Source organism: Schistocerca serialis, chromosome 2 (genome assembly GCF_023864345.2).
Source record: "Schistocerca serialis cubense isolate TAMUIC-IGC-003099 chromosome 2, iqSchSeri2.2, whole genome shotgun sequence".
NCBI classification, from domain to species: Eukaryota; Metazoa; Arthropoda; class Insecta; order Orthoptera; family Acrididae; genus Schistocerca; species Schistocerca serialis.
In genome coordinates this window covers 673,588,277-673,603,425 of record NC_064639.1, presented here as the reverse complement: position 1 = coordinate 673,603,425, position 15,149 = coordinate 673,588,277, and positions in this window count along the sequence as shown.

Sequence of the window (15,149 nt, the reverse complement as noted above, 5' to 3'; positions counted from 1 at the left end):
CCGCTGTTGTAACCTAACATACTCTACAGAGCATCGACATGTCCTGGCCTGCTCGATCACCAGATCTGTCTCCAGTCGAGCACATATGGGACACCATCAGGCGATAATTCCAGCATCATCCGCAAATAGCGTTAACCGTCCCTGTATTGCCCGACCAGGGATGGAATTCCGTCCCACAAACTGACAATCGGCACCTGAACAACACAATTCATGCTCGTTTGCATGCTTGCATTCAACATTATGGTGGTTACACCCGTTATCAATGTACCAGCATTTCACATGTGCAGTGGCTTTTCTCGCTCTTACGTTAACCTGTGATCTTGCAATGTTAATCACTCAAATATGTAATCCAGAAATTTCAGTAAGAGTCCAACTGGTCCACTAGGTTTCCAGTCATTTTAGTGTTCTCCCATCGGCTGAGACATATACTGCAATGTGACTGGCAGAAAGCAAAATGAGATGAACGTCATGGTTTGAACATATTGTCGTAATTGGATAAAATACGAAAAAATGTGGGAAAAACGTAAAAATATGGAGAAAAACGAAATGAGTGAAAAATATGTAAAGCTGTGGATCAACGAGAGTCCTTACATATGCATTAGGGTGTAATCTCTGCTGATGGCTCAAATGACGTATATTAAACTGTTATTAACAAAAACCTTGAGCAAAATGACTTAATGAAGTTTGTTATTAACAAACAGACACAACCTAAAATCTCTTCCTATGTTGCCCAGCTCCAGAGTGAATTTCTCCAACTCAAATGTCCCAGTTACAGAGGATGAAGATGTAGAGGTGGAGCAGGTACTTTATCATTATTGGTCCAGGGGGAGGAGAGGGTCTTCCCGCCAGTTTTATGTCACTTGACCACCAAAGAGTAACTTCATGACCTTGAATATAACTAGCACAATTGCCGAATGGTTTTCTTGGCTTACCTTGGGTGACCTTGGACTATTTCTGGTTGTTATCCTTTGTGGAGGGAGTGTGGGTGACTTTAATATAAGTTGGCCAAGTGGGTAACCTGACATGGGATGTGTAATCTGACACTGGATGTGATAAGATCCTTGTCTGAGCAGGAATTTGCTATCCTCCAACTTGTCAGCTGTGGTGTTTCATATCACAAGCTCATATTGATAACATGGCTTTGGACTACCAAGATCATGCAGCTTCTTTCGACGCCCGTCACTGTTTTGGAAACGGTACTCACGGGATTTGATGTGTCACCCGATGTTTGTCTGTCTTCAAGTCGGCACTGTTAAGAGCCAGTTAGTTACTTACACGATCCATAAATCATTTGAAAATTCTCTTATTGGAATGACGTGGAATGAATTATTTTACAGGATATGTGAATGTGATTAGTGTTAACGTTAATGACCACATTATTTTCAGTCCTACTCATACAATTACAATTAGTTTTTTTACTGGTTACCAGTTTTTATTTAGGAATTTGTCAATGGCACAGAAGTTGTTATCGAAGAGAAATGATTTTGGATTAGATCTAAATCTTGCTGTGTAACCTGGGCAGATGTTCGAAAATTGTTGTTGCTGTTGTTTATTTAATTACTTCCCGAGCCACTGACAGCTTTAACAATGGGTAATAAAGGTCCTTTTACCTCTAGTGTTTTAGGTATGTACATCACTGTTCTTCTCAAAGAGGGGTGGATTATGTATGACGAATTTCATTAGCAAATGTATGTATTTTGACAGCGAAAATAAAATACTTAGCTTCTTGAAAAGATACCTACATAATGTCTGTGAGTAAACAGCACACATTATTCTTCCTGCTAGCTTTTGTGCAATCAATACTTTCTTTCTAAGTGATAAATTACCAGAAAATTATTCCATTTGACTTTACTGCTGGAAAATTTGAGAAAAAGGTCAGGTGGTTGACACATTTGTTCCCAGAATTATCAGTTATGTGAAGAGTAAAAGGGGATGACTTAATTGTTTGAGAAGCCCAGTGATATGCTACTTATTTTTTTCAAAATTTTAGGGAGATTTCATTTCTATAGAACCACTTAATAATTCTTTGCAAAATAACATTTACCAACTCTTCTCCTGCCTTCTCTCTAAGGGGCATGTTAGAACTCCAGTATCATATGCAAAAAGTACCAATTTTGTTTATTGCTTGTTGAATGTTAAGTAAAAGGACATCCACATAGATAAGAAATAGGAATGGACCCTAAAAATGATCCCTGTGGGACTCGTCGCTAAAGTTTTCCACCTTTGTGACACTGTCTGAATTATTCAGTATAACCTTTTACATTCTGTTTGAAAAGTGTGATTGAAAGTAGCCATTTGTAAAGCCATCATTTCCTTAAATCCCGAGTTTTCCTAAGAGAGTATTGTAATCTATACAACCACATGCCTTGGAAAGATCACAAAAAATACCACCTGGCGATATATTATTATTTAAGACTTCTATTATTTGATGAGTGACTTTATAAATTGCATTCTCCGTGATATGCTAAATACCCATAAATTGGTTCAACTTCAACGTGGGATTACTCGTGAGTAAATTAGTTTTTGGAATATTTTGGAAAAAGATGTCAATATGGAAACAGGACAATAATCATTTAAATGGCTCTTGCCTCCTTTCTTATAAAGTGGTTTAATAATTGCACATTTTAACCTACCTGGAAAAATTCCCTGTGCCAGTGATGCATTGCATATATCATAAAGGGGATTACTTATCAAATAAAAACAACCCTCCTACAGGTCTTTGTTTTGAGATCTTTTATAATTGTATTAAATTCAATGAAGAGTGTCAGAGCTATTTCTATTTACTTAAAGTTTAGTGGAATGACATTTTTAGTATATTCTGTTGGTTCTTCAACTGAACCATTCAACATTATATATTTGCTGCTATGTTTAGAAAGTGATAGTTAAAGGTACTTGTAACTTGTGAAACCATCAGTCATAACATTGTCATTTAATTTCGTTGTTACAGAATCTTGTACACTGACTTATGGTCCTGTCTCCCATTTGACAATGTCCCATATAGTTTTAATCTTGTTACCTGCATTATTTGCTTCTTTCAGAACATGCATGCTTCTGAATTTTTAATGACTTTCCTTAAAATACTACAGTATTTTTTGAAGCATGCGAGTAATGTCAGATCTTGTCTTACTCAGGCCTTTACATAAATTTCCTTCTTCCTTTATATGAGATTTTAATTCTGTTAATTATCAATGGATTATTTTTTGATGGCTATTCAAGACAACTTTTTAAGAAAGCAATTTTTTATTAGTAACACAAATTTACTATGGAAAAAATCGAATTTGATATTAGCATCTCTTTCTGCGTATATCTCTTACCAACACTTTTAAGTTCTCATCAATAAGCCTCATTGCTTTGTATGAACCTACCCATGGATTGTAAGATGCCGAATTGTTTATATCCAGTAACTGTGCGCTATGATCAGACAGTCCATTAACAACCGAGTAAACATTAATTGTTGCAGCCTGAGCGCTGTCTATAAAAACTGTATCAACCCATGTCCTACTATTCAGCTGCACACAAGTTGTAAAACTGACAACTGATATTAAACTGAACGGCCCAAGCAATAATTCTAGTTCATTTTTTTCTGTCTGTGTCTTTTAAGAAATCTGTATTGACATCTCCATAAACTATTAAATGTTCCTTCTTGTCTGACAGGTAGCTCAATAACACCTCTAGATTTCTCACAAATAACTGAAAGTTGCCTGGAGGTGATCTGTAGATTGTTACAATTATCAGAGAAGCATTCTGCAGTGACAACACAGGCTTATAGATTCTGATATAGTTTAAATATTTTTTACTTTGCGTCCAACAATTATATATGTTGGAACTCCTCCTTTATCCACAGTAACTCTACACGAAAATGATGCAGGTCTATAATCACTGATATTTAAGTTCTCCATCTCAGTGGTGGCATGGTTTTCTGAGATACACAAAACATCTATCACTTCAGAATTTTCACATCTTTTAGGCATACAATAAGCTCATCCATCTTGTTTTCCAACCCTCAAATGTTCTCATGGAACAAATTAATTTTATTTTTCTGTAAACTGTCACACGTATTATGGTCTTGAACTGCTCTAATTTCTATCAATTCTCTCTGTTGTAGCCTGACTAACCTAAAAAATTTGCCACTTTCACTCCAGGAGTCAGAGAGATTATGTCTTGTGTGCTTTGTGAAAGGTGCTCAGCTCATCTTTCCTTGCCCTTCATATTCAGGTGCAGGCTATGATTAGTGTATCGTAGTAATCGCAGCAATAGGTACGGCACAGATATGAGACTTCGTTTCAGTCAATACCATTCTCTCAGTTCTTTGTACACGTGGTTAATAGCCATGTTAACCCAAGGCTGGTCATGTCGCTGCAAAACCTCTGAGGATGTGCTGTTATTGCCCCTATTTCCTTTAGGTTACCTTTAATGCTATATTCTAACTCCCTAGCCTGACTGTTTCCTGCTCTTCCTACTATAAGTACCGTATCATCGCCATGAAAATCTCTGCACAGTGCCCCTATGTTCTCTTTGACGTGGCTGAGCTTGGTGCTACGTTTCACAATGTTTGTGACGTGGTATTCTACACGTAACTTTTCCTGTGACTTCTCCACAGTAGCAAGATTCTTTTCTTTCTGCGCGACTTTTCTCTCGTTTAGCCTTGAAGTCATTCCTACGAGTCTGCTGCGCCATATTAAGCTCAAAAACTAGTTGAAGCTCTTCCCCTACTTGAGGAAGCAAGTCAAACAGATTACTAAGCGGAATTTGAAATGTGATTTCTGAAATTTTCCGCGTTTGCCGTTTACTTGTCACCTTCTCGCAGTTCCCACTCTCTCCTTCTCCCTTCAATCTACCTAATTCAAAATATGACATTTCTAATTCTGGCTGAAGGGCACAAATCTTCCTTCCCTGTTACGCGATTTTCTCGTCTCGATTACATAATCTGAAACTCAATCGAAGAGCATCATCTGATGCTTTTGTAGCTTCTTCGCTGCATTCTCGCATAATTCTGCAATGTTTCTTCCATGCCAATTAACCTACAGCAACATCCACTTCATCACACATGTCGCTACTCTCACAGTCAACTAAAAAGCACTACAACACACATAAACTGTAATAAAATAATAATCAGTGAAAACTTATATTTCGGTGAGTTGTGCAGCTAACTTCCAGGCGTTATGCAGCCGTAGAATTAAACGATCGTTTTTCGTTGAGCTTAGGTAGTGCTCGAAACGAAGTGAATGAAAACTATGAAGGGACGATATTTTCTAACAACACTGTCAAACCGACACTGTAATGGATCCAAGACAACACGTAACGATTGTATGGCGAGCAGGAGTTAACACTAGCTTGTAAACACACCACCGATTTTGACTTACGTAGGTTTCAAATTACGGAAGACACGAAACGAATGAAAACTGTAGAAAGCACGATATTTATAATACCAGTATTATAGAAATAAAATCACGAAATTATGGAGACCACTACACTATATTCAAAACAACTTGCAGCGCTATGACACTGATGATTACGCCCAAGCACTTTAGTGCGTTCGTCCCCCTCAGGCGCGAACTACCATCGATCTTCTGTAACAAGAAACGACATTTATCCGACACATTTCCTTTGATGCACGGTCCAAGCTCGATGACTCTGTGCCCACTGCATTCGTAATTGACATGTCGTTCGGCCAACACAGAAACACGTAGGGGGGCTGGGGGTGATCTGCTGTGGAGTCTCATGTTCAACAACGTTCTCAGAGTGGTGTGCCCCGAATGAGTTGTGCCCCCACCAGCACTGTAGTCCGTCGTCAGATCTGCCACAGATCGCCGACTCTCCTGCTTGACAGAGAAGACAAGCGACCGACTTCTACGTGCTGTGATCAGACGTCAACCTTTTACACTTTGTCTTCTACTCTTTGTTTCACGTCCTCCTGTCACTTATCACAGGTACGACAGTAGCAAATGTTCAGCCGACAAGATTCGGTGTTTCTAACATTTTCGTTTCCAGGAGTCGAGCCACAGCACTCTGCTCTTTATCAGAGTCGCTTGAGTCAGTGGATTTCTACGTTTTCGGCCCGCCTCGCCCCTGGAATTGTTCCCCATTCGTCTCTGCCCAGCTTATATACTTTCCTTACCACTTCGCGTCCCACAACGCCGCCAGGCTGCATTCAGCCTCGCTTTGGGCACTGCTCATAACGGTTTGGTTCGTATTTAAACCGCCCTTATAAGGCAGGGATTCGAAGCATCTTTCTGTAGAACGAGTCTACATCTACCGCTTCACCTACATCTACATTACACATCCTATACCCATACACAGCAAATAATTATGAAGAGCATGGCTGCGGATACTTCCCTTTGTATCATGTACACTATGTGATACAAAGTATCCGGACACCACCAAAAAACATACGTTTTTCATATTAGGTGCATTTTACTGCCACCCTCTGCCAGGTACTCCAGATCAGCGACCTCAGTAGTCATTATAAATTGTGAGAGAACAGAATGGGGCGCTCCGCGGAACTCACGGACTTCGAGTATGACCAGGTGACTGGCTGTCACTTGTGTCATACACATGTACGCGAGATTTCCACATTCCTAAACATCCCTAGGCCCACTTTTTTCGATGTGATAGTGAAGTGGAAACGTGAAGGGACACGTACAGCACAAAAAGGCAGAGGCCGATTTCGTCTGTTGACTGACAGCGACTGCCCACTTTTGAAGACGGTCGCAATGTGTAATAGGGAGAAATCTATCCAAACCATCACACAGGAATTCCAAACTGCTTCAGTATCTACTGCAAGTACTATGACAGATAGCGGTAGGTGAGAAAACTTGGATTTCGTGGTCGAGCGGCCGCTCATAAGCCACACATCACGCCGGTAAATGCCAAACGATGCCTCGCTTGGTGTAAGGAACGTAAACAATGGACGATTGAACAGTGGAAAAACGTTGTGTGGTGATCCTATGGCAGGTTTTAGGTATGGCGAATGCCGGGTGAACATCATCTGCCAGTGTGTGTAGTGCCAACAGTAAAATTCTGAGGCGGTGGTGTTATGGTGTGGTCGTGTTTTTAATGGAGGGGGCTTGCACCCCTAGTTGTTTCCGTGGCACTATCACTACACAAGCCTACATTGATGTTTTAAGCACCTTTTGCTTCCCACTGTTGAAGAGCAATTCGGGGATGACGATTGCATCTTTCAACACGATCGAGCACCTGTTCATAATTTACGGCCTGTGGCGGAGTGGTTACACGACAATAACATCCCTGTAATGGACTGATCTGCACAGAGTCCTGACCTGAATCCTATAGAACACCACTGGGATGTTTTGGAACGCCGACTTTCCGCCAGGCCTCACCGACCGACACCGCTGGGGGCTGCCATTCCCCAAGAAACCTTCCAGCAGCTGATTGAACGTGTGCCTGCGAGAGTGGAGGCTGTCATCAAGTCTAAGGGTGGGCCACGAACTTGTAAGACATTTTCAGCCAGATGCCCGGATACTTTTGATCACATAGTGTATTAGATTCCATTTACTTATCATGCGCGGGAATAATAGCCGTTTAAATACCTCTCTTCTGCTTACTGTCTCTACGGGTGTGACAGGTATCAGGCTGGTTCTGGAGACTTTGCAAGCATGCTTTCGCTGATAAATGGCGTGTATCTTCAAGCGTCTGCCAGTTAATATCCTCAGCACTTCAATGACGGTCTCCCATGGATTAAGCCATTCGTACTTCATTTCTTTGCATACGTTCAATAATTCTTGTTAATCCCATTTGTTGTAGGTGTCACACATTTGTACAAATATTCTCGGTAGAGTCACAAAAGTGTTTTGTAGCTTTTCTTCATTGCAAACTGTCTGCATTTTTACATTATCTCACCAATCAACCAAAATCTACCACCTAGTTACCCATGACTGAGCCAATGTGATCAGTATCGTTCATTTTCATATATATTGTTACAAAATGGGCTACTGTCTTAGCGACATCCCATGTCTCTCGGGCTGTATTTGCAGATTACCCCACAGCTACGCTGAGGCATGCTTACATGCTTCGCACGTTTCCCACAGGCTACTAATGGCTGTGTACAGCTTTATGCCATAACAGAACGTGGAGTGATGACATTGGCTAAATCCACCAATTTTGAAATATTTTGTAATCAATCGGTTGATCTGCTTACATTAACTCGGAATATAATTGCTAGATTTGTAACCATTCTATATCATATAATTAAAATGAATAGATGATTCCCACAACAGAAATTGTTGACCCAATCCTTGATACTACGTTTCATGATGTATATGCGTATGGGTACTCTTTTTGTGACTGTATTTAGCTAATTACAGGGTGAAATGAACTGGATGGGATGTGCAACATTCATTCAATACGTAAGGTCACTGAGCACATTTTACGTAACAAACGTAGTGGCGTTGGCCGCCCGGAAACTCTAGCTGTGATCGTTTTCGAGTACCTGAGCGAAAAATTGCTCGCATTAGCGTAAATGATATATGCGGCGTCTAATCCGCTTACAGTGGGTGGTAGGGACGCTTATATAAACACAGGCAAGCGGCTTGGATCTCACTGGGAGCTGGTGGCGGAGACCATCGGCCCTATTACCCGCTGTGAATCCGGAGGCAGTGTACGAGATGTCGATACGGGTAGGCACCGACTTCCGGTTAGTTGTTAACCTAGGCTGAAAAAGAGGAATTTGTTAACATCTAATGTAAGTGCAAACTTCAGGAAACCTTTTCTGAAGGTATTTGTCTGAAGTGTAACCTTGCATGGAAGTGGAAAGAGGATGACAGGCAATCCACACAATAACAGAATACTAAATCAGATTGAAAGTCTTTGTAGAGGCATGCAACCATTATGAATGTAATTGTTGTAAAAAATTTTGAAAGTCTGTGTTGTTCCTTGAAAACAGTCGTGGTTTTCTCTGAATTAGTTTGTTAAGTTCAACCCATCATCTGATGACCTATTTTAAACAGACAGAAGTAACAGATGTGTTACAAATTTTACAGAAGCGCAAATTTCTTATAAAAGTCAAGAACAAAACTCTTTTTTATACAAAAATACATATCACTTCACATGAAAACACATGAGGCTTTGATGCAGGCATCAAATACTAATATGGCAGGATCATTAGTTCACTGTTCGGCCCTAACTGTTTAAGTATCGTACAAGCAATGGCCAGCGTCACAGCGTGTTCAAGGTCTCGCTGTGTGGCGTAACCGTGTCGATATACGTTTGAAGGGCGCTACACATATTCGTGGCCAATTTAAGACCTACATTTGCATATTTTTTTAAATAAAAGAATTGAGGAAAGCTCGTGTCAATATGTAAAACGTTACAAAAATTGCTTACCCACACACAGGCAGGTATCGTATCTCACTTACAAAAATTCAAGTGATATGTTACTTAAAACCAACATAAAAAAATCTTTACGACGCTTTTTGCTTCTATACATATGAAAAATTGCCAAGATATTACAAAATTAAATCTATTACAGTGCAAATGGTCATATAACTTAGCACAGAAATTCATTTTAATTTTTATTAAAAGTAAAAGTCTTTGGATCGTTGCTAGTTCGACTAAGTGCAGATACATAAAACATTAGATCAAATTAAAGCAATTTCAGTTTCAAAAACCAATTTTCGTAAACCAGCAACTATGTACTTGATTATTGCCACCGACTCACACCACCCTGAATCTCATAAAAAACTTTCCACTGGCTAGCTAAGCTGGAGCTCGACAATGATGCAAGAAGTAAGGAAATACGAACAATTGTTCAGACAGGTTTGGCACGTGGTTTCGATGAGAAAGATGTTAGGAATAAAGCCGACCGGAGTGGCCGAGCGCTTCTAGGCGCTACAGTCCGGAACCGCGCTGCTGATACGGTCGCAGGTTCGAATCCTGCCTCGGGCATGGATGTGTGTGATGTCCTTAGGTTAGTTACGTTTAAGTAGTTCTAAGTTCTGGGGGACTGATGACCTCAGAAGTTAAGTCCCATAGTGCTCAGAGCCATTTTTTTTTAGGAGTATAGGTAACGAAATATTCAGGAAAACAAGAAGGAACAAAATAACAAATAAGGCAAACATCCGACTTACTATCTTTTCTTACCAGGGACAATCATCATATAAAATTGAAAGTACGTTAAAAAAATTCAATATACGGATCAGTTTTCAAACCAGTAACAGACTGGGGCAGATTCTGCGACATAGTTTGGAAGTCCCAGAAAATAAGTCCAGGATCAAATGTGGGTTACCGTGGATGTTGCATCAGCCAAACGGAACGGAGCATGGATACACTAGTAATGGTAGTGCCCGGTGATGCTACTTAAGGGAACAGAACGATCTTTTAGTTTCAACTGTCACTTGTTTATCAACATTACACACTGAAAATAAGGGTAATAATTTTGATGTTCTCGAAAAAAAAAAAAAAGGAAATTTACGTCAATAACTGGCCAAACCCAACACTTTTGATTAAAGACCAAAACAGTAACCGAAACTGGTTGTTTAGCCTTTTCGTGGAATTGATCATCCATTGAAATAAAGTAAAATAATATAATATCCCATTTCTGCTTACTCAATTTCTGAGATTTCATCCGTGAAATTTTAACTTCATCCAATGTTACACATATTTTGGTCTAGGTCGAGTGAGTGGCGACCCATGAGTCCCTCTTCTGTTGTGAAATTGCAGTTACATTGTCAAGTTTTAACCTCATCTAATGTTGTACGTATTTGCTCTTGGTTTAATGAGCAACGATCCAACAACTTTTGCTTTGTAATAAAAATGAAAAAGGATTTCTATGCTAAGATACATAGCCATCTGCACTATAATGGATGACAGTTGGTAGCATCTTGACAATTTTTCATATGTCTACAACCTCGTAAAGATTTTAACACGTTTATTTATGTAACATGTCACTCAAGTATCTATAAGTTAGATAGATAATAAAAATAATAAAAATGAAAAAGGATTTCTATGCTAAGATACATAGCCATCTGCACTATAATGGATGACAGTTGGTAGCATCTTGACAATTTTTCATATGTCTACAACCTCGTAAAGATTTTAACACGTTTATTTATGTAACATGTCACTCAAGTATCTTTAAGTTAGATAGGATATTTGCCTGTGTTTGGACAAGCATTTTTTAAGGTTCTATATATTATCACGCGCTTTCCTCAATTGCCTTTTTTTCCTTTTTAACGATGGCCGCGAATCTGTGTGGCGCCCTTCAAACGTGCATCGTACGGTTACGTCACCTAGCTGACCAAGCCTCCTTCCTAGCACACACGGCGGCGCTGGCCACTGCTTGTATGATACTTCAACAGTTAGGGTCGGACTGTGCAACTAATGATGCTGCCTGTTAATCTACATATTAGTATTTGATGTTTGCATCAAACGCTCCTGTGTTTGCATGAGAACTGATATATATTTCTGTATCAAAAAGCGTTATGTTCTTGATTATTATAAGAAATTTGTCTTTCTGTAAAATTTTTAACATAGCGTCTGTTACTTTTGTCCGTTCATAATAGGTTATTAGATGATAGGTTGAACTTAAATTCAGGAAAGTAGGAGTATCCTACAGCCATCCATATACTAGTGTAATAGTTATCATGAAGATGAAATCAAATTGATTTCTATTACACATGCAAGCAGTCAACCGTCCGACTCACCGTACCTGCATGAATGCTTCGTTTAGTTACCTGTTTTGTGTGCTATTTGCGTCGGTTTAATCGCCATTTAACATTACTCACATTTCTGCACGGTCAACTCTGACGTCATGAAAACGAATACGATAACAAAACATTTACTGTGAGAACATAACTTACTATATCATTCTCTTGCATTGTTAAGCTAGACATATGAATATAAACACATATATTCATCTCTAGAACAGAAGAAATTGTTCACAATAAAGAAATTTTAAAATTTAGTTCTGCTGTCAGACGGATTTATTGTTAGGTAAGTGGACGAAGGGAGTTGTTATTATTTTCTGTCTTTATTATTGTGGACCTCGTTATTACTCCTTATAGCAAATTTAATGACAGGATATATACTGAAGCATCAAAGAAATTGGTGTAGGCATACGTATTCAAATGCAGAGATACGTAAACGGGCAGAGTACGGCGCTGTGGTCGGCAACGCCTAATAAAACAAGAGTCTGACGCTGTTGTTAGATCGATTACTGCTGTCACAATGACAGGATATCAAGATTTAAGTGAGTTTCACCCTGGTGTTATAATCGGCGTACGAGAAAAGGAACACAGCATCTCTGAGGTAGCGATGAAGTGGGGATTCTCCCGTACGACCATTTCACGACTGTACCGTGAATATCAGGAAACCGGTAAAACACCGAATCTCCGACATGGCTGCGGCCGGAAAAACATCCTGCAAGAATGAGACTAACGACGACTGAAGAGAATCGTTCAACGTGACAGAAGGGCAACCCTTCCGCAAACTGCTGCAGATTTCAATGCTGGGCCATCAACAAGAGCCAACGAGTGAAACATTCAACGTAACATCATCGATATGGGCTTTCGGAGACGAAGGCACACTCGTGTACCCTTGATGACTGCACGACACAAAACTTTACGCCTCTCCTGGGCCCGTCAACACAGACATTGGACTGTTAATGGCTGGAAACATGTTGACTGGTCGGACGAGTCTCGTTTCAAATAGTATCGAGCGGATGAACGCGTACGGATATGGAGACAGTCTTATGAATCCATGGACCCCGCATGTCAGCAAAGGGACTGTTCAAGCTGGTGGAGGCTCTGTAATGGTGTGGAGCGTATGCAGTTGGAGTGATATAAGACGCCTGATATGTGTAGATACGCATCCTGTGTGATCACCTGCATCCATTCATGTCCATTGGGCATTCCGAAGGACTTGGGCAGTTTCAGATGACCACGCGACGCCACGCGTCCAGAATTGCTACAGAGTGGCTCCGGGAACGCTCTTCTGAGGTTAAACACCAAACTCCCCAGGCATGAGCATCATTAAGCAGATCCGGGATGCCTTGCAACGTGCTGTTCATAAGAGATCTCCGCCCCATTCGTGGTCTTACGGAATTATGGACAGCCCTGCAAGATTTAGGTGTCAGTTCCCTCCAGCACTTCAGACATTAGTTGAGCCCATGATACGTCGTGTTGCGGCACTTTTGCGCGCTCGCGGGGGCCCTACACGATATTAGGCAGGTGTATCAGTTTCTTTGGCTGTTCGGTGTGTGAAATTATGATTAAAATACTTCACTGATTAAGACGATAACTACAAGATAATTGTGCCTAAATACTGCATATTACTCGCGTTCTGCACGTTTGTCCAATGGGAACACTCTTTAATGGAGGTTGTTTACCTTACAATATATGTCCATACAACATTTATGAGTGAAAATAAAAGTTCTTACCTTAACTTACTTATCTGTTTCGCTCTGACATTTGCAGAGATTTGAAGTGCAAAAGCGTCCGAAATGAGTAGTTTAACAATATCCGATTGTTATTTTCCCATTTGCCGGCTGGTGTGGCCGAGCGGTTCTAGGCGCTTCAGTCAGGAACCGCGCGACCGCTACGGTCGCAGATTCAAATCCTGCCTCGGGCATGGATGTGTGTGATGTCTTTAGGTTAGTTAGGTTTAAGTAGTTCTAAGTTCTAGGGGACTGATGACCTCAGATGTTAAGTCCCATAGTGCTCAGAGCCATCTGAATTTTTTTTTCCCATTCACCGCGTGCACCATAAATTTTTGAAGATCCTACCATTGCAAGTCTTCGCAATTAACTAAATTTATCGTCGATACTTTAAACTTTCTGATGCAGAACTGCAGATGCTGGGTATATCTATCTCTACTACTTGATTTTTTTAGTTACGAGTGAAAAAATTGTAAAAAGGATCAACAGTTTTTTTAAAGTCATTAATTGGATTTGATTCTGTTAATGTATTCTATACAACGAGCATGTCGCGTGTGTGATCGGTATGTGCCATGTTCCATGGAAGTATAGGTCTGTAACAGGGCGTGAACGATCGTAGTCGGAAGGAGTTACGGCACTATCAGCTTCTAGTTAGTGCTTTATTTATGTGTCGTAGCAAGCCTAGACAACCAAGTTTTATATTATTCCCTTCATTATCCCCGTTTGTGACCAAGATCTAATATTACAAACAGTCATATAAAAGGAACGTTGAGAGTAATGACGTACTAGTGTAAAGTTACTTGCTCAGCAGAGATATAATAAACATAGACGCTTCATGAAATATTTATTCTTTGCCATTATGCTGTGGTTATCTCTCGATGTATGGAAATCAGATTGGTTTCAGTTGAGATGGATTTAAGTTTGAATCGAGTTCTATCTGGAAAGACATTGATTTCTGTACTAAGTAGTGAGTAAATCTGTGGAAAAAAAGTAAGAAGAAAGCAAACAAAGAATTACGCCAATTTTGTTTAAAGAATTATTTGGATTTATGAATTGAATGAACAATGAACCGTCCATTGCTGGTGAGGATAAATTTCAATTCTACTCTTACTCATCATCAGTGGTAAATATTCCAGACTGAGGGCACGGGCGTAATAGAGCGACTCCAGTTCGGCGGACGAACCTGCAGCACATGGTCTCCAATCCTCTTCAAGAACCATGACTTCCTTATCGGCAACACATTGCACCGGTTGAATTAATCTGTTTCCGTTTTAGTAAAATCGAGGAAAGGAACATTCACTTCATTTTGAGAGTGAAAATTGTCATATTTACTATAAGAATCTTGTAGGTAGCATATTTTAGTGTGGCGACTCTGTGCATGACTAATGAGTGACAACTCTTATAATTACTGTATTATATTCTCTGTAATTTATTAATGCTTAGGATAGTACATTAATAATTGTACTTATGTTTCATGTAATGATTCCGATTCTGACAAATCTGGAACGAGTGTTGGAACGAAATCTGATTGTAATTATCCAGGGCTACGAAGAATTCAGACACATTATAAGTGAACACACACTTGTCTGTCTATGCTTCACAGTACAGAAGTTTTGTTGGGTTATTCGAGACGGTAATTTGTACATCTTTCTTCAGGAGTTAGATTTAATTTTTTTATATACATATGTTGGTGGCGTGTGGCTATAATTCACTATCTTGTACTGTTTTATCATACGGTCTTCGGATAAGATATTAACTG